Source organism: Ursus arctos, unplaced genomic scaffold, assembly GCF_023065955.2.
Source record: "Ursus arctos isolate Adak ecotype North America unplaced genomic scaffold, UrsArc2.0 scaffold_34, whole genome shotgun sequence".
In the NCBI taxonomy this organism is placed as follows: Eukaryota; Metazoa; Chordata; class Mammalia; order Carnivora; family Ursidae; genus Ursus; species Ursus arctos.
In genome coordinates this window covers 19,545,805-19,564,028 of record NW_026623030.1, presented here as the reverse complement: position 1 = coordinate 19,564,028, position 18,224 = coordinate 19,545,805, and the positions used below count along the sequence as shown (strand labels likewise).

Here is an 18,224-nt window from a genome sequence, read left to right as displayed (position 1 = left end):
CAACGAAGAAGACTCTTTTATTAAATAAGGACGTGAAATATTGAAATTGAGAAAAGCGCTTTTCCATTCATATCCTTGGGTCTTATTGTTAACTCTCCATGGTGCACTATTTCCGGCCATACTTACTCTCTCCCAGTTTCTCTCTCTCCCTCGCTGTCTGAGATTCTCCCCATTCTCATGTCTGTTTCAAATGTTCTTTCCTCTATGAAGCTGAAAGCCTCCTCTGATAACATGAAACAAATCCTTTCGCATTTATGTCATCCCCCCAATTTTTTAAACGGGGGGAGGGGGTCTGCCTTTCACTCATCCGTGGATTTTTGTAACATTCAGCAGGTACCTGACACCCCGTGGAGGCTCAGAGATTTTCCTCAGTGTGAGGTCAAAACCAGCAGAAAACTTTTCCGAACACATCTTCCTTAGCTATGTATCTTTCCAAAAATGATGCTAAATCCTAATATTTGAAAAAAAAAAAAAAAGTTCCTAGTCTTCTGTTGCTTTAGAATTAAGTTTAGTTGTAACAGAATCCAAAACTCACAGCGACTTAAGCTAAGCAGGAAGGTATTGTTCCTTCACATACAAATCTGAAAGTAAGAAGCCCAGAGCTGATACGAATCTGCTGCCTCCTGACGTCCAGAGAGGCTGAAGATCCTTCCAGATTTTTCCTCCACCTTCCCTAGGAGGTGGCCTGTGTTTGCATAATCTAGGTTGGCTGCCAGGATGAGGGTTCTTTGATTCACCTTCCAGCCAGCAATAAGGTGAAAGGGACAGAAAAAGGAAACAAACGAACAAACGTCTGGGCTTTGGGGGAAGGTTCTCATAACCTATTGGACAAAACTTAAGACTCATGGCCAAACCTTGTGGCAAGACAGGCTGTAGTGTTTATTCTTGGTGACTGAATCTGTGTCTGAGGAAAACGGCGTAGGTGCATGCTTGGGGAGGAGGGAGTTGCTGGAAGGTGCTGATGGGAATAACAGAAATGAGAAGGTGTGTGGAAGGGAGGTAGGAGCCTCCGACGCCTGCCAAGTTGGCCTTCTAGGAGATGCCACCCTCTTCTTCTAGGTATCTTTCTCTGATTCTTGGGGCAGGAGCTTCACTCCTTCTCCTCGCTCCTTACCCTTATCAACTCCTCTGCGCCCCTCGCCTTAACTATATGTGTGAATTTCTCATCTGAATAATCTAATCTCCAGACCTTTCCCTTGGGTGATATTTACTAGAGTATGGCGCTACCCCACCTGCACGAGCTTCCTCTTGTGCCTCCTTGTTTCCATATGATAAGACTATCATATTTTATCATGAGAAGAAGAAGAGGGGCAGCTTCTATGGGGTGGCCTTAGCTAGATCTCTTCCTTTTTTAAAAATTCTTATTCTGATTCTTCTTTATCCAAGAAGGGGAACCAAGTCTGGTGGGAACTTGTCATTAGGGTATAGAATCGGAAAGCTCATTGACGTCTGAAGCCCCAGTCTCTACCAGAAAGTTCAGTGTTTGGTGTCCTTGAGTCTGGCTCAGTTATTCCTTACTACTGTGTATGAATAAAGCAGCACGCTATTTCCTCCTTGCTGTGTGAACAGTTTCCCTGGGGTGGAACCTTTCTGGGAGGAGAGGTGAATGTCAGGGCGTTGTGGTCTCCGGCTTGGTACCATTCGCCTCCAGTGGAAACTTCAGCCTCACCTGTACTGAGCATCTATGACATGGAAGGTACTTCACAGCGCCGCTCTCACGCACTCATCACATCCCCATGCAATTTTTCTTAGCTCCATTTTACAGGAGGAAGCAGAGATGCAGAAAGGTAGACTCTTTTGCCCAAGCTCATGAGTTCGGAAGAGGCAGAGGTTCCAAAGCTCGCCTCCTGATTCCGGCCACTCATTTCACCTCCTGGCTACATCTTACCCCTTCTCCTCTCCTTTCCCCCTTGTTTCATCCTTTTGGTGCCTTTATATATTTTCTAGTTTATTTAATCTTACTTAATTGTTCATGTTACTTAATTGTTCTTTTTTTTAATAATCCCATTAAATTCTTACCAGAACAATAAACAAATTAATAGTCCTATTTAATTGTCTGTGGATTTTCATTTCTTCCTCCTCCGAACATCAAGTTCTTTGAATTCCGTGACTGGATCTCCTTTGCTGCAACCTTGGGATGCTCTTCCCTTGACACGTTGCCAGTCTTCAATCCATGTCGAAGGAAAGAACACAGTGCCATCTCCTCCCTCGCCAGAGCTAACCAGCAAATTGGAATTCTGGTCCCTGGTAGAACAGTCCCTGGCCTCTTGAGCAATCTCTGTCTGGACGAGGATGGGTTTTCTTTGATCTGTCTGGGTGATCTTGGGGGACTAACGAAGCCAAGCTGGGCCAGCGGATTTGGTCAGCATCTGGGTCTGTGGTTCCACGTGGTATCTGGAACGTGATTCCCAAGGAGCTGTGTCTGCCATCCCTGAGCCCATCACTTCATGATGGCAGCTGAGCTTCCAGAATATCACAAGCCCTGACATCTTCTTACCATCACTCATGTGGGATGGACTCAAGTCATCGTCTCTCCTTGTGCCTGGTCTGGGCAACTCAAAGTAACTTACCTTTGTTGGAGATTATTCAATAAGTCTTTTAAACAAGCATTCATTCAGGGCTCCTGGGTGGTTCAGTCAGTGAAGCGTCTACCTTTGGCTCAGGTCATGATCTCAGGGTCCTGGGATCGAGCCCCAGGTCGGGCTCCCTGCTCAGGGAGGAGTCTGCCTCTCTGTCTCCTTCTGCCTCTCCCCCCTGCTTGTGCTGTCTCTCTGTCTCTGTCTCTCAAATAAATAAATAAAATCTTTTTTTAAAAAGGTATTAATTGATTTGATCTTTACAATAACCCCTTGATCTAGAAACTACTATTATCTGCATATCTACAGATGACTTAACTGGGGTGGTTAGCTTTCTCAGGGTCACTCTGTGGTAGTGCTGGGGCTCAGATTCAGATATTTTAGCTCCAGAGCCTGTTGTCTTAACCATTCCACCATATGAAGCCAACAAGAAGGTAGTAGAAACATGGGGCATTCACCCCCTGCTTAGTGGGCTTCCTGGAGATGTTGACCACGTGAAAGGCACAAGTCATCAAGTCCACGGGCTCCCTTGGCCAATCGCGTGCTACTTTGAAACGATAAAGGTGAGAAGTTGGTTGCCCTCTATAGTGTTATGAGCTAGGCTCCCTTGGGTCTGATTTCTGGAACTATTTCTGGGTGCGGCAGCATCTTCCAAGCTATCTGTCCCCCTTCTAAAGGCCAACTGAGTCATTCCCCCACAGGAATGGATGCTGAGAAGCCATATTTTATAATATGAGCCCATCCACCCCCAGTCCCTGGTGTTTGATCAGAGCTAAACCCTTGACTCTAGCTTAGCCAGTAGAATTTCTTGCCTAGGAGTCTGGACTTGAGGTTGAGAGAGAGAGTTGCTCTATTTCAGTGTCTCAGTCTGAATGGAAGGGTTTGCTGATGGCCTTCTTTGGTCACTGTACTGCGGGGGAAAGAGCCACTCAACTAAAGGGAAGAGAAAAGAAAAATGTAAGTCACATTTTTCTAGCTCCTCGTTCCTACCCTTTCCCCAAACCCACCTGCATCCTTGCCTTTGGGCTGTGATGTAGAACTTCGTTCTTCCCATAGGGTAGCGTCTGGATTCCATTACTTGCAACCCAAACACACACTGCTTCCTCCACCTGGAACATAATATTCCTAACTTTCTACACGGGTGGCTCTTCTTTAATTTATCACGTACACGGTGCCCTTGGCACACTGAAGGGCACACTAAATGAACGAATAAATGCAAAGAAATCTGACGATACCTAGTGTCACTTTGAGAAAATTCATTCCCATCTCCGAGCCTCACTTTCCCCAACTGTGAAACGAAGACTAGAGGGCAAGGGGGCCGTGAATGACTGAAGGGTCAGAGGGGCAACGTGTCGGGCACAGAGGAGGCCCTCCGTGAGCGGCGGCCTCTCTGGACGGTGATGGTGGATGTGGATATCCACTGCTTGAACATCTCCAATGGTGGGTGTTGGATTTCTGCCTCGGGTCACGTCCTCTGTCTAGGTTTTGACTCAAACCCCCAGCAGGGTGAGACTGTGGAAAAGGAGTAATCTGAAATTAGATTTGCCACGATGATTCCCAAATCAGAATCCATTTTCCCTGACTGTCTCTCCACCCTGGGTAATGCAGCTGTGCAGGAGATTAAACAAAGGAGGACAATCTGTCTCCTAAAGAAGGGAGAATTTCCTGCACTGATCTGTCAAGATATTTGCTTTCCCACCATTTGTCTGGGTTGGATCCCAGATGCCCCCTCTCACTGGCCTCTTCCCTTGCAATACCCAGAGATAATATTAAGCATCAACTCATGGAATTGAGAAGAGAGATAGAAACGCATGAATGTCAAGATCTCCAGGGCGCATCAAAAATAAATATAATTCCTCTCTCCCCACTCCCTGTTCCACATGCCGGGGATGCCCAGCATTTATTTGCCAGCTGTGTTGGCAGGTCTGGGAGGGGGGACCATGGAAGAAAACAGATCGGGGACATGGAACATATCACTGGGGTGGGGCGGGGGCAGTTGAGGGTCCATCGCTCAAAAATAACAAGTGAGCCAAGCCTGTCTCTTGAATATCCCCTGTGAAGGCTTCATCCCTGTTTCATAATAATCTTAATGCCACTGTGTACATTCAAAAAAGTTCCCATGGTTTATGAAAGACTGATACCAAGTGTCCCATTAAAAGAACTGAGGCCATTTGCAAAGAAAATGGAATGAGGGTCTTGGCTTTAAAATGAACCGTGTTGTATAAGTCACCAATATGTCAGATATGGGTGGAAGCAGTAAAATTGAACCCATATTGTGACCACATATATAATCTTTCTTTTCTTGAATCAGCTTGCTCTTCTCTGATGGGTGATGGGAGCTGAATCTTAAAACAGTATGGTGGACAAAACACTGGACTGGAGTTAACTAGTAGCATGTTATATAACTTGGGGCAAGTAACTTTTACTTGGGACTCAGTTTACCCATCTAGAAAAGGAGCTAATGCACCCTAGGTCGGAAGGTGCACCTTTGGCTTACAGGTCAGAACTCTCGACTGTCCCACCCATCACAGAAGGCATTAATCTATCCTGTTTTTCTTTCCTGTTGATCCCAGATAGGGTCTCCAGAACCATCTCAACCCAGAGATTCAGGAAGCCATTGCCAATTGATCAAAGATAAACTCTAAGAAGAACTTTCTCTGTCATTCCTACGGCAGGAGATTTTAAAGGTCTTCATACCGGTCAAGCACCGTATCCATGGAGGGCCACTGTGCACATGGCCACTGCGCTACGTAAGTCTATGGGGTTAATTTTTACTCTCTTACCTTCTGCCAAATTCTAGACCATCTTCAAAAGAATATCATTAGGGGTTAAGATTTCCAAAGAATAAACTAAACTCAAGTTTTTGTTTTTTTTTTCTTGTTTTTTTTTTTTTTTTTTTTTTTTTTTTTAATGGGTTGAATCCTTCCTCCCATAAAATCTTCACGGCAATATGGAAGAACGAACGGGGATGACCTCAACGTGGTTCAGAGGACAGTTCTGAATTATCAGTAAAATCTGCCCTAGAACCAGAAGACAAGGAAACTGCATCGGACTCATATGTGCGATTTCTCCACAGACGTAAGCTCAGCCCTACCCACTTGGTAATGACTCAGTTTTCTTTCAGACTATGCCTGACAAAAACATTTATCTGCCTCTCAGAAGTCCTTGGAAGGAACAGTGAAATTGTGGCTCGGTCTGAGAAGGTTCTTACACAACAATCTAGGAGCAGTTAGTCCATCCCGACGCTGGCTCATCTGCCAAGGCTGACGCCTCCCCAAAGCACTTGCCCTTCGGACAGAGAGAAACTGGTCCAATGAGGAAAACTATGGGCCTCACCCCCATTCATGTGCTGATGCTGGTGGACCTGACTGTGCCTGGCCTCAGGGGTATCAAAACACACGTATGAGTTTTTTCTCCACCAACCCCTGTATGAAAGGTCATGAAACTAGAATCCTATGGAAGGAAGCTGTCTGGCACTATTGCTTGGGGAATACGGGCCATGAAACCCACAGTGGCCCATCAGCCAAGTTCCCGTGGTGCAGAATCTTCTCTGGTTTGGGCAAATGCTCTGCAAAGTAGGGGTGTCAGAATAAGGCTCACAATAGCAACAGAAGCAGGGTTTGGGTTGGAGTGGGGGAAACTATTTTGAATTCTGCTTGCTTTCACTTTCATCTGATGTGCACACACATCTCCGAGTGATGTTACCTGAGATACTGCACACCCAGCACTTAGAGGGCCTGGCAGGTGGAAGGAGTTCCGTAATGGAAGGTACTCAGAAGATAATTCCAACAGCATCGTGATAGGCTCCCTGCCTCTAAATTTCTCCTCTCCGGTCCTCTCTCCGCATCTCAAGAGTGATGGTGACAGGGATGATGACAATGAGGACAATGATGATGGGGCAGATAAATGTAGCAGTGGTTTTCCCATTACTAGGCGCCCACGGCACACCAAGTAACGTTTGCCTACGTCACCTCACTCAATCCTTTTCGTGGTTATAAATACCGTTCTGTCAGTTTTAAAGTTATGGGAAATGAGGCTCAGAGAGATTAACTTGCTAAAATCTTAACAGCTAGTCACTGTAAGAGCCAGGATCTGAACCCCATCCCCTTCTCTTAGTCACTCACTTGGCTATACTGTCCTGCATTCACTCACCCAATTATGATTTATTAGGGACTTACTGCTATAATCTAGGCCCACCATTTCTGATTCTGGGGACACAGCAAGGGATGAATGAGACAAAGAAGGTCCCTACTCTCATGCAACTTACATTTTCATCAAGAAAGGCAGACAATTAAAAAAAAAGTGAACTAGATGATTTCAGATAGCAGGAAGGACTCCGGAATAAAGACGAGAGTGAGATATAATGCAGAGTGATGGAAGGAGGAAGGACAACTGAATTGGGTGCCAAGGAAGGCCCCTCTGACGAGGATACATTGAGAGCTGAACACAGGAAGTTGTTCTCATATAAGGGTCTCAGGGCAGATCATACCAGACTTGTGCAAAGGCCCTGAGGCAGAAATGACCTTAGCATGTTTAAGGAAAATCAAGGCCACCAGAGTGGCTGGAGATGAAGGAAGCGATCATTCCAGCAGTAGACGAAATTGAAGAGGTAGGCAGGGGTTAGTTCCCTTGACTATCCCTAGCATTCGACACAGCACTACATATGAGATGGTCAACAACTGGGTAACGTCTCCTTTTCATTAAACTGGTTCCTGACCAGACTTTCTCTTTGTTGCGAGGAATGCTTTTCCACATTCCTTCTTGTTCAAAAAGCAGTTTGGGCTGGGAAAATTCAATAGTTACGGTTAAGCAAAGAGGACTGGAAAGAACTTTCCAAGCGGGGCTCAGCTGAACTCCTTCACACAACGAACATTTCTTGAATGCCTACTTGGCTTCTGCCCTAGGTCACTACAGCTCCCGTTGGGAAGGTAAAGCTGGTCCTGTTCTTCCTCGGAGCTGAGGTCCTATCCACGGGTCACCCTGGGCTCAGGCAAGAAGATCAAAGCTCCCCATGGATGATAAACGTGAGTCAGAAACCCCCTGAGTCACTAGATTAGTAGTTGAGGAGGTCAGTTTAAGAGTCTTCCAGACCTTGATTGAAAACCCGCCGTTGCCACTTTCTAGCTAAATTATCCTGAGCCAGCCACAGTACCTTTCTCAGCCTCAATTTCTTCATCTGTATAATGGGGATAATAATAGTACCTTACTCATGAGAGGATACATGCCCTCCTAATTTATGCGTGGCCTATGCTGCCTAAGCCTGGCAACCAGTGGATGTCGTTGAGACAGGAAATATTATTGTTATTCATTGTTACTATTATTTAGATACTTTTTCCCCATAAAGGAATCTGGAGTAACTGTTTGTCCTGTAAGGTGTAGCCAGAGTGTGATTCGAAGGAACAACTCATGAGAAGCCATGAATCCCAGCTTTGCTTGCTGCCTTATCTTAGGCAGGTCATTTCTCCCATCGGAGCTCTGGGGTACCATGCTTTGCCTCTCAGATCTTTTGAGACCTCTTACACCGAGAGCAGAGCATCGAAGCAAGCAAAGGCTATGCGTCCCCAAACCCTCAGTGCCTTTGCCGGCAGAGCAAAGATCCGTGCAGCAAACCGCACACCTTGATCCTGTGTGTACTGGCATATGGACCGCCTCCACGTGGGGATGACTAAGTCAAAACAAGCTTTTTCTTCTGCCCCACGGGGTCAGCCTCACTTCTGAAAACTGAGCAGCTGACCGAGCCCGGGTCCAAAGCATCGTGGGAGTCGGAGTCCGGAACAAGGCATGCGCTCACATTCCACGATGATTATGTCCAGTGATGAATGAACCAGCTTCTCGACAGGGAGGAAGTTTCTACAGGTTGGGGTGACCTTCTCAGCAATGTGTTTATTTGACAGCCCGAGGCAACAAATTCACAGAGAGGAAGGGAAGAGAGGAGGAAGGGAAGGGAAAGAAAGGTTATTTAAGCACAAGAGCATCCTCTCGAGTCTGCCAAAAATGTGTGAAACCATAACAGGAGATCTTATATGTAGGTTGAGGAAAAAAAAAAATAGAAGACAATCAAAGATGTAAGGTCCCAAAGAGGAACCGAAGCCAAGAAGCTCCTACTTGTCTGGCTTAGCACTTGGATGTATTAATTGTTATTGAATCCACTTGGTGCATAATAAAGAGTCGAGAATGATTTGTGAAATGAATGAACAACAGGAAGCCATCATTGTTGGCTGGAGCTACTCGGGAAAGTGTTCCAGGTTAGATGCGTTGAGCGAGGTGGGTAGGATTTGAATTGCTGGGGGAGGGGCGTGGTTCAGGAAGGACGTCAGCTTTAGCAAAGATCCTCGGGAGAGCTGGAGCTGGAGAGTGTCGGAGGATGGATCGGTCAGACGGGGCTGGTTAAGCTGCTCCAGCCGAGTTCCCTGGAATCTCAGCGACTCGGCGTAATAAAGGTTGATTTCTCCCTTGTGTTGGCTGCCCAGTGCAAGCTGGCCACGGGCTCTGCTGCACACAGGACTCCAAGACCCAGGCTGATGTCAGCACTGACATCTGCTCCCTGCATTATCCATGACGTGAGTTCTTTAAGGTCCCCAGAGTAGGGGACGAGATCTCATGGAGAACTCACACCTGCTCTTTGGTGCTTCAGCATGGAAGTGACACCCGGCTCCTCTGTGCACATCTCACTGGACAGAACATAAGACCCGGCTCCACCTGATTCAAGGGGGCCAGGAAATGGAATGCGCTCACGGGTATCGGTGAGCCGTACAGGTTCTGGCTCGGGGTTGAAGAAGCCTACAGAAGGGCCAAGCACATTCTGAGGAAGGTAGAGAAGAATGAGGTATCTGTAACTTTGCTGTGGCCAGAGGGTATCTTGGAAGTCTGCACTCATGTAGGAAAGCTCTTTTGCAGTGTCCTGAAATCTGTCAAGACATTAGGAAAGGGTGTCTCCATTTTCTTTTATCCTTACAATGTTGGAGGTGCTGGAAAACAACTCCACCATTTTGTCTCCTGGACTCTTCTCAACCATATATGAATGAATTCAGGTGCCCGCAGAAAGGAATTCTTCAGAAGGACAGACATTCTAAACTTACTTAGAACTGAGTCCGAGTCCTAGCACCACAATATTTGTCAAGGTCCTTAATCTTCATTTCTGTGTTCATTCCTTCAGTTAATAATTACTGAGTATCAGCTACATGCCAGCCCATTAGGCGGGAAAGAGTCAAAGGAAATTCATTGATACGCCCGGGCATCCTAGAACAGAGACACCTAATTCCCATGTTGCCCTGTCTGAATCCCTAACCTTCCCCAATGACAAAATGGCCCCACTCAGATTGGGGGCAGTTGATTCTAGAACAATAGTAACCAGAACAGCTACTCAGTAGCGTTGAATCATCTAAATAGCCGAATAATAACATTCTGGTTACCAGAGCATTCTCGTTAGGTGACTGACTCTTGGCCAAGACACTCTCATGCCAGGATTTCAGAGTCGGGTTGAAAGTTTATCGGTTCTCAGCAGTGAAGTCTTCCCAGTTTGCTACATCCAAGGGTAGCGTTCCCTGAAAGATCACTGCAGAATGTTCTGTGTCCTCAGTTTCCCCAAGATGTTGCAAAGCGGGGTAGAGTTTGGGTCCTATTCGAAGAGATCTGCCTAATTTCAGTAGCTGGAGTCACTGTTTGCATAACGTCAGATCTTCAGTGAACTGGTCTTATTACTCCTGGGAGCCTCTGGGAATGTCCTGCATCTATTTACAAACAGTCTTCTCGAGGGCTTCCAGAGCTAAGCTTCCTTATTAATATGGGCACTGAATTATTACTCATATTATTGGCTGTCCTTCATTTCAGATCCCACTCTCGGGGAGAATTATACCTTCCTGTCCTGATGGTGTCAGCCTCAGGATTGTGACTGGCTTTGGCCAATGGTATATAGAAAGAATTAGCATAGCTCTAAGATCCTCGAAGGGCCTTTGACTGATTTCACAATGTTCTTTTTCTCCCCCTCTACCATTAGTCCATGAAGGCCCAGGATTTCATGTATTTCACAACCTTTAGTCCCCAAATAAGGAAGACATGCAGCCAACACACAACGGACATATAATGTGAGCAAGAAATAAATCTTTGTGGTTGTAAAGGCCTGGGATGGGGGGCATTTCTCCCTGCAGCATAACTTAACCCAGATCAATGAATACACCATTGGTGCTTCACTCCTGAGACAACAGTGATGCTAATACCAAGAATAGCTTTCCGGCGCTTCCAAAGCTGATACTTGGCTAATGTCAACAGGGGTCCTTTGTTCCTTGCTACCTCCCCCAAGCCAGGTCCATGTTGAGTTCCAGAAACAATACGGAGAATACCCTTCACCTAGGCCTACATAGGGCCATGTCTTGTCACTAGGACCCAAACCACAGTGTGCCTCTCAGATCCCAAACCCTTGGTGATATCAGTTGCGGCAGCTTTGCCTCTGTCCCCTCTGCTCCAAGGATGCAGAAATGGAGTCCAAGGAGCTTTTCTGAGAAACAGACTCTCTGCCATCTTTGATAGTCTTTCAACTTTTCCCTGATGTGCCCTGCTTCCTCATCAAAGTTCCCTCTCTCCCATGCCCATCAAGCAATGCAAAATCACTCCTGTGGGCTTGTGCCCTGTCACATTATCGGACACTCCCAGACATGTCTGAGCCCCAGATTAGTTGAGACAAGACCCTATCTCTCCTTCAAGAGCAGTCTAGAGCTCTCTTCCCACATAGCCTCATGGGTGGCGCCTTGGCTTTCTTTGGTAAGTGTCCCATATCAAGGAGATGGAGGTCTCTCCTATTATCCTTTATAAGTAGGAAACGTCATGCCCATTTCAGCCCTTTCCACTCCTTTGTTTTCCTTTTCCTTCTTCACGTTTACCATCTGCTGACATTATCCATCTGTTCACGTTCTGCGCCCTCCACCAAAATGTGTTTATGTTTGTTTCTTGCTCTGTTACTAGCATCTAGGATAGTGCTTGGTATACAATGTGCGTTCAATAGATCCTTTTGAAGAAAATAACCAAAGCCTGATAGATTTAAAATAATATTGTTGGGTGAAGCCTTGGGTTTTCAAAGAGGAACCTGTGGAGAACCAAGGCTCCACGTGGAGCCAGTGTTTCAGTGCATTGGAGCAACTCGGATTCTATTTGTTGTGTTGGGTCGGGCTTAGAGGGAAGATTTTGTAAGAAAAAGAGGTTCAACCTAAGAAGGGTTTGGAAATCACTGATACAGTCCAAATGGGTCAGGTCACTGAATGGAGCCATAAACTGAGGTCTTTCAAGGTGAAGACTGTTTACCAACAGACGATAGAGTCAGGCCTAGAACATAGCTCCTGTGTTGACTTACTTTACATGGTTGGCATATAAAGATTGGGCAAGATTACTCATTGGGGGCTGCTTCTTCCATGAACTATGAGTCAGAACACTGATAGGAAACTGAGTTCAAGCACAGGAGCGGCCCCTTGTTAGTAAGCCCTTCCTTGTGAAACCAAAGCATGACACAGCTGATTTCGTGCACACGCACGTGTACTTACCTAATCTCTATTGTAGATGGCGGAATCCATCCAGTCGTGACCACCTCTTATTAGACAGTCAGCCACTTGTGGTGTGGGTCCTCGTACTAGTGAGGGTTCCCTCTCCTACAAAGAAGAGCCACCCAGAAGGATATTGATTAGCTCACAAGGGGAACTGGGAAAGGGAATCCCCAGGGCTCGTAGACTCAGAAGTTCAAGGGCATTATCGAATGCCCAGGTGCTATTTATCTCTGCCGACATTTCTCAGCAAGTTTGTCTTGGTTGGGCTTCCTCATGGCCCCAAGATGACTCCCAGCCCATGAAGAGGCCAGTGGGTAGAGGCATGTGTCCCCCCTTAGGAGCAAGGCACAGTTGCCTGGAAACTGCACTCTGAACTTCTCTCCACGTGCCCATGTTGGAACCAATTTGCATGACTCAGTTCCTGATGGTCATGCTACTGGAAGGTGGGTGAACAAAATCAAAATTCTGTTGGCATGATGATGAGTTTTTCATGTCAACTTGGCTAATAAACACTAATCTAGGTGTGCCGTGAAGGTATTTTGTAGATGGGGCTAATAAGAAGGATGATCCTTGATAAGCTGGGTGGGCCTCATCTAATCAGTTGAAAGGCCTTCTAAACAAGAAGGTTGTTCTTGAGATTTTCCTGAGGAAGAAAGGATGATGCCTCTAGACGGCATCATTGGCTCCTGCCTGAGAATAGGCTGGTCTTCCCTAGAGATTTAGTTCTGCCAGTCCCTATAATCTCATGAGCCGTCTCCTTAAGCACCCTCCCTCTCCGTCTCCCTATCTCTCTCTCTAATAAAACTACCTAATGAATCTATTTAATATACACAATATATACAGAGTCATATAAATGTGCATGTGTAATATGTGTTTTATTACATATACAGCAGACCCTTTAACAATGTGGGTCTTAGGAACACCAACCCCCACGCAGCTGAAAATCCACCTATAACTTTTGGCCTCCCCCCAAAAACTCAACTGCTAATAGCCTACTGTTGACCAGAAGCAATATGTATAAAATAAACAGTAGATTAGCTCACATTTTTTATATGTATTATATACTGTATTCTTACAACAAAGTAAGCTGAAGAAAAGAAAATGTTACTAAGAACATCATAAGGAAGAGAAAATACATTTACAGTCCTGTGCTGAATTTATCAAAAAAATCTGTGCGTAAGTGGGCCCGTGTGGTTCAATCCCCTGTAGTTTAAAGGCCGGCTGTATATTACACATATTACATGACATTTATGAAGATTATATAACATGTCACATATACGTAGAATCTAGTCTACTGATTCTCTTCCCTCTGTGGGAACCCTGACTGATACCGTCAGCTAGGAAGAAACTGGGAGCCTGGGGAACGGCTGTCGGATAGATCAACATCCTCTTTTTTTTTTAAAAACAAAAGGTGAGATTTTCAGGAACTCACCATCGATTCAGTTATTTATTTAACAAGCACTTTGAGCACTCACTTTTACATTTATTCACAAATGTTTTGAGTCCTTTCTAGGTACTTGAGAGACATTACTGAACAAAATAGATTAAAAAAAATCCTGCCCTATTCTAAATTGACGTCCTCTGCTATATGCTTTGATGTATCATAACATTTTCCTTCATGGCACTTATCACAATGCATTTATACAGCATTCCCTTTTTTTCTTTTTTAAAAAAATTCTTTATTTAAATTCAATTAACATATACTATATTATTAAGTTTCAGGGGTAGAATCTAGCGATTCATCAGTTGCATACAACACCCCGTGCTCATTGCATCCCATGCCCTCCCTAATGTCCATCACCCAGTGACCCCATCCCCCCACCTCCTCCCCTCCAGCAACCCTGTTTGTTTCCTGGAGTTCAGCATCTTTTATGGTTTGCCTCTCTATTTTCATTTTATTTTTCTTGCCATTCCCCTATATTCATCTGTTTCATTTCTTACATTGCACATATGAGTGAAATCATATAGTATTTGTCTTTCTCTGACTGACTTATTTTACTTAGCATAATACCCTCTAGGTCCATCCACATTGTTGCAAATGGCAAGATTTCGTTCTTTTTGATGGCTTGGTAATATTCCACTATATATGTATACCATATCTCCTTCTACTTCTCCTTCTCCTTCTTCCTCTTCTTTTTTGATTAAAGAAAATGTATGGCTCCACCACTAGACCTTAAGCTTTGTTTCGAAGAAAAGCAAGCTTTAAGAGGCATCGGGAAATTAAATGCCAGAGCAGATGTGATAGACTTCTAGTGCTCATACACCCTGTCTCTCTTTTTCCCTGAACACATGGGAGGATGGTACTTTCTAATCCCCTTTAAGGACGTGGGGCCTTTTGACGAGTTCCATCCTATGTTCATCAGATGGACGGAACCTGGATCAATGAGTCACTTCATGGAAAGCAGCTGGCCTGGAAAGTTGTCTGACCTGATACAGGACTTGCATGAGTGAGAAATAAACCTTTTTTGTGTTATGGAACCGTGGTTCTGTGGCTTGGGTGTTACTGCAGCATAACATAACCCATCCTGACTAAGATGTTAGAGTTACAGCTCCAGACCAGAGGCCAACGGGGGTCACCTTGCTCTCAGTCACCATATGTATCCCCACTGCCTGGCTCATTACCTGGAGCAAAGTAGATGCTCAGTAAGTCCTTTTAAAAATAACATTGTTGAACCCCACCCATGAAAGATACATAGGATAATTTACAACTTAATGGGTAAGCGAGATTCTTGCAAGCGAGCTTGATTTAAAAAACAAAACAAAACAAACCCTTTTTGACTTTCCTGTCAACCTAAATAAATTGCCGTGGATGACGACAGTCTAATTCATGCAGACGTGATTCATCAACCAGTAACCTGTTGTCCTTGTCATGCAGATCCACGTGAATAAAACCCTAACTTCCTCCAAGTGTAAGACACTCATGGGGCCTCATAAGCCATTTCAAATTGTTCTGTAAAGTGTGGGTTTCTTATAATTTAGTTATAAGACAAGAAAAACACAAAAGCTTAATAGAAGAGCTCTATCGTAGTTCATGAAACCATCCTAAGGCCATGTGCTGGAATGCGGGAGGACAGCAGCACCCCAAGTCTGAGGCAGAAGAAGGGAGAGACCTATGCTGGATGGAATGTAGATCAGAAAAGAAAAGACAGAACCATATGATAGATAGAGGGACTCATATGAGAACAACTTAGAGAGAGACAGGACAAATGTGCAAGTGTAGCAAGAGCGAAAACCCAGTGACAATAGTTTGGCTAGACTGAACCCAAGAATCAGTTCAATCTCTTTGTCAGAGAGAACGTGGAGATGAGACCACAGAGGAGTGTCCGTGCGTGGGGTCCCTGAGAACCTGACTCGGAGGCAGAGACCTTTTTGGGGAGCCCCTCTCTGTGCTGGATTATTTGTTAAGTGGTGAGTATACAGATGGGACCGCGGAGCTCCAAGTTTGGGAAGATAAATACATACACAGGCAGCTACAATGTTTGAAAGAAGCATCTTGTACTAATAATAACAATAATAGCAATAATAGTACAGTGGAATGAGTGCTTATTCTCTCCTAGACACTCTTTTTAAGTTCCACATGCCTAACTTACTCGATCCTTACAACAAACCTGGGAGGCATGTACTAACATTATTCCCATTTACAGGTCAGAAAAAAATGAGTCTCAGAGAATAAGATGGTCTGCCCTACTTGAAAAGCTAGAAAGCCTAGGCCGGGATTCCCAACACAACCTCCATATTTAAAGTCCTTGCTGCGAACAGCTACGTAGCATTGCCTCCTACTGCATGTCTAGTATAGACCCGGGGCCAGGGCGAGTGCCCTTCATATAGGATGGTCGGTGGAAGAAGTAACTGCTATGATAACGTCAGTGCAGGAAATGCGGGAGGCCGGTTAGGGGGCACTATTGAAGCAGTCCAGGCCCCTGGCTCTCAGAATGTGGTCTCCCAACCAGCCGGGAAAGGCCCACCTGGGAAATTGTCAGAAATGCAAATTCTCAGCTCCCCAATCCAGACCCCTTGTAGCAGAAAGTCTGAGGATGAAACTCAAGAATCTGCATTTTTGTTAAAAGATTTCATTTATTTATTTATTTGAGAGAGAGAGAGAGAGAGAGAGCACATGAGCAGGGGCAGAGGGAGAGGGAGAAGCAGGCTCCCCTCCTGAGCAGGGAGCCTGACGTGGGGCTTGATCCCAGGACCCTGAGCCGAAGGCAGACGCTTAACCGACTGAGCCACCCAGGTGCCCTCAGGAGTCTGCATTTTAACAAGCCTTTCCAGATGACTCAAACACACAACAACGTTTTGAGAACACTTCCTCTAAGACCTTGTTTCTCAGAGTGCAGTGGGTGGGCCCAAGGCGTCCTTGTTTCCTGGGAGCAAATGAGGAACCCCTGGAGCTCGGATCCCCACCCTAATGGATCTGAATGAGAACCTCCCCTTTAACAACACCCCCAGAGGATTCAGTGGCAAGTTCAAGTTTGAGAGGCACTAGTCTGGCCCACTGGTTTTCAAACTTAGCTGCCCCATTAGCTGGAGAGTTTTACAACTGGCCGTGGTCTGGATTCTACCCCTAGGGCCTCTGGCTTAATTGGAATGGAGCATGGCTTGGACACTGGGAGTTTCTTAAACCTCCCAGATAATCCTCTTGTGCAGGGAAATTTGAGAACCGAGGGTCTCCAGGACTCTAAGAAGGCTTCCCAGAGAGGGAGCATTGAAGCTCAGCCCCGGGCCCCCAAGGTGGGGTGCTTCCCGGAGAGGAAGAGTGAAAGCCAGAGTGTTTTTGCTTTACCGGCCACCACTGCGGTTACCTGTCTTCAGTCAAAGAGGGAGGCCTCCCGAATCAAGGGCTGTCAATCCACTCCCTGTCAACAGCCTCAAATTCACTAAAACACTCGAGGCCTGGGTTCAGAGGCAGGGCAGAATGAGGGAGAGGTTTTATTGCATAAACCTGCATTCTCTGCCCTGTGCGTTCATTAATTTCAAAGTAGGCCAAGTGATGAGGGAGATTTGGGGCAGCAGCATGGGTAATAAAAAGACTTTCAAAAAGTCCCTCCTTGCCTCTTGGAATGCCTCCCACCCGGGACTCTCCCCATCACAATGGGAGAGGAAGGCCAGCCTGTGAGCCTCACGACCCCACTGAGTCTAGCCAGGGCTGCCGCTAGGAAGAAGGGAAACCGTGCCCTCTTTTGTTTGGAAGAAAGAGACGGGGGTAGTAAGAGCAGAGAACTCAAGTGAGAGGGCATCGGTAGGGCCGGACTCGGTGGGGCATGGGAGTTCGGAGGGGGTGCCCGAGAGGGCAAAGGGGAGAAGGACGCGCAGAGAGTCCTTTTTAAGAAAGAAGGATCTAGAGTCTTCCGAGTTGGCCTTCTGGTCTCCAACGCGAGGACTGTTTCCGTTCCACCCACTTCCCCACCTCCTCCCCCTATCATCTATGACTAATGATTCTGACCCTTCCCCAACCCGATCTGCAATATCTCAGGCCTCTGTCATAGTCGGCTTCCGGCCATCCGCAGGTCAGATGGCTCCGAGCACAGAGGGCCAGCCTCGCAGCAGCCAAATGACAGCGGAACTTGGCCAAAGGCAGGTCCCCCAAATACCCCCAGGGCTCTTTTTTTTTTGTTTTTTTTGCCTTTCCTTCCTTTCCCTTCCCCCTATCTTATTACAATTAATTAACTTAATTGAAGATTCTTCTGTCACTCTTTGGGGTCTCTTGTCCAGGCACTAGCCCAGGGGACCCTCAGGGGCACTGATGAAGTGAAAGCAGGTTCTTACTTACATTATCCGAATTAGTTCATCACGTGATGACTCCTCAAGCGAGACCCCTGCAGTGGATTTTCACAGAACAAATATGGTGCCAGCAGCCCAGACGCTCCTTGAACTCCTCTTGGGGAATGGCCTTTGGGAATGTCTACAGGGGCATTTCAAAGCAAAGGAGCAAAATCATTATTATTATACTATTCGTTCATGTTTCTTTTATAAAAGAAGTCATGCTTGCGTCTCAGTTGTTTGACCCCAAATCAGTGTAACCAAGGGAATCACCCATTTTATGCCTAATGATTATCCTGGAGTAATATTCGACTCTTTGCCCAAGTTAAAACTGCCCTCCAAGTTTGCAGATCTGGCC

At 45.9% G+C, this 18,224-nt stretch overlaps 1 long non-coding RNA gene across 1 annotated transcript; it reads right to left on the bottom strand.

The window, feature by feature from the left end:
* Nucleotides 1-855: 855 nt before the first annotated feature.
* Nucleotides 856-18,155, bottom strand: LOC130542462 (uncharacterized). Its single transcript, XR_008957032.1, has 3 exons — nucleotides 17,877-18,155; nucleotides 12,107-12,211; nucleotides 856-4,088 (listed from the first exon to the last, which is right to left on the bottom strand). It is a non-coding gene; the product is annotated as an uncharacterized LOC130542462 (long non-coding RNA).
* Nucleotides 18,156-18,224: the final 69 nt, after the last annotated feature.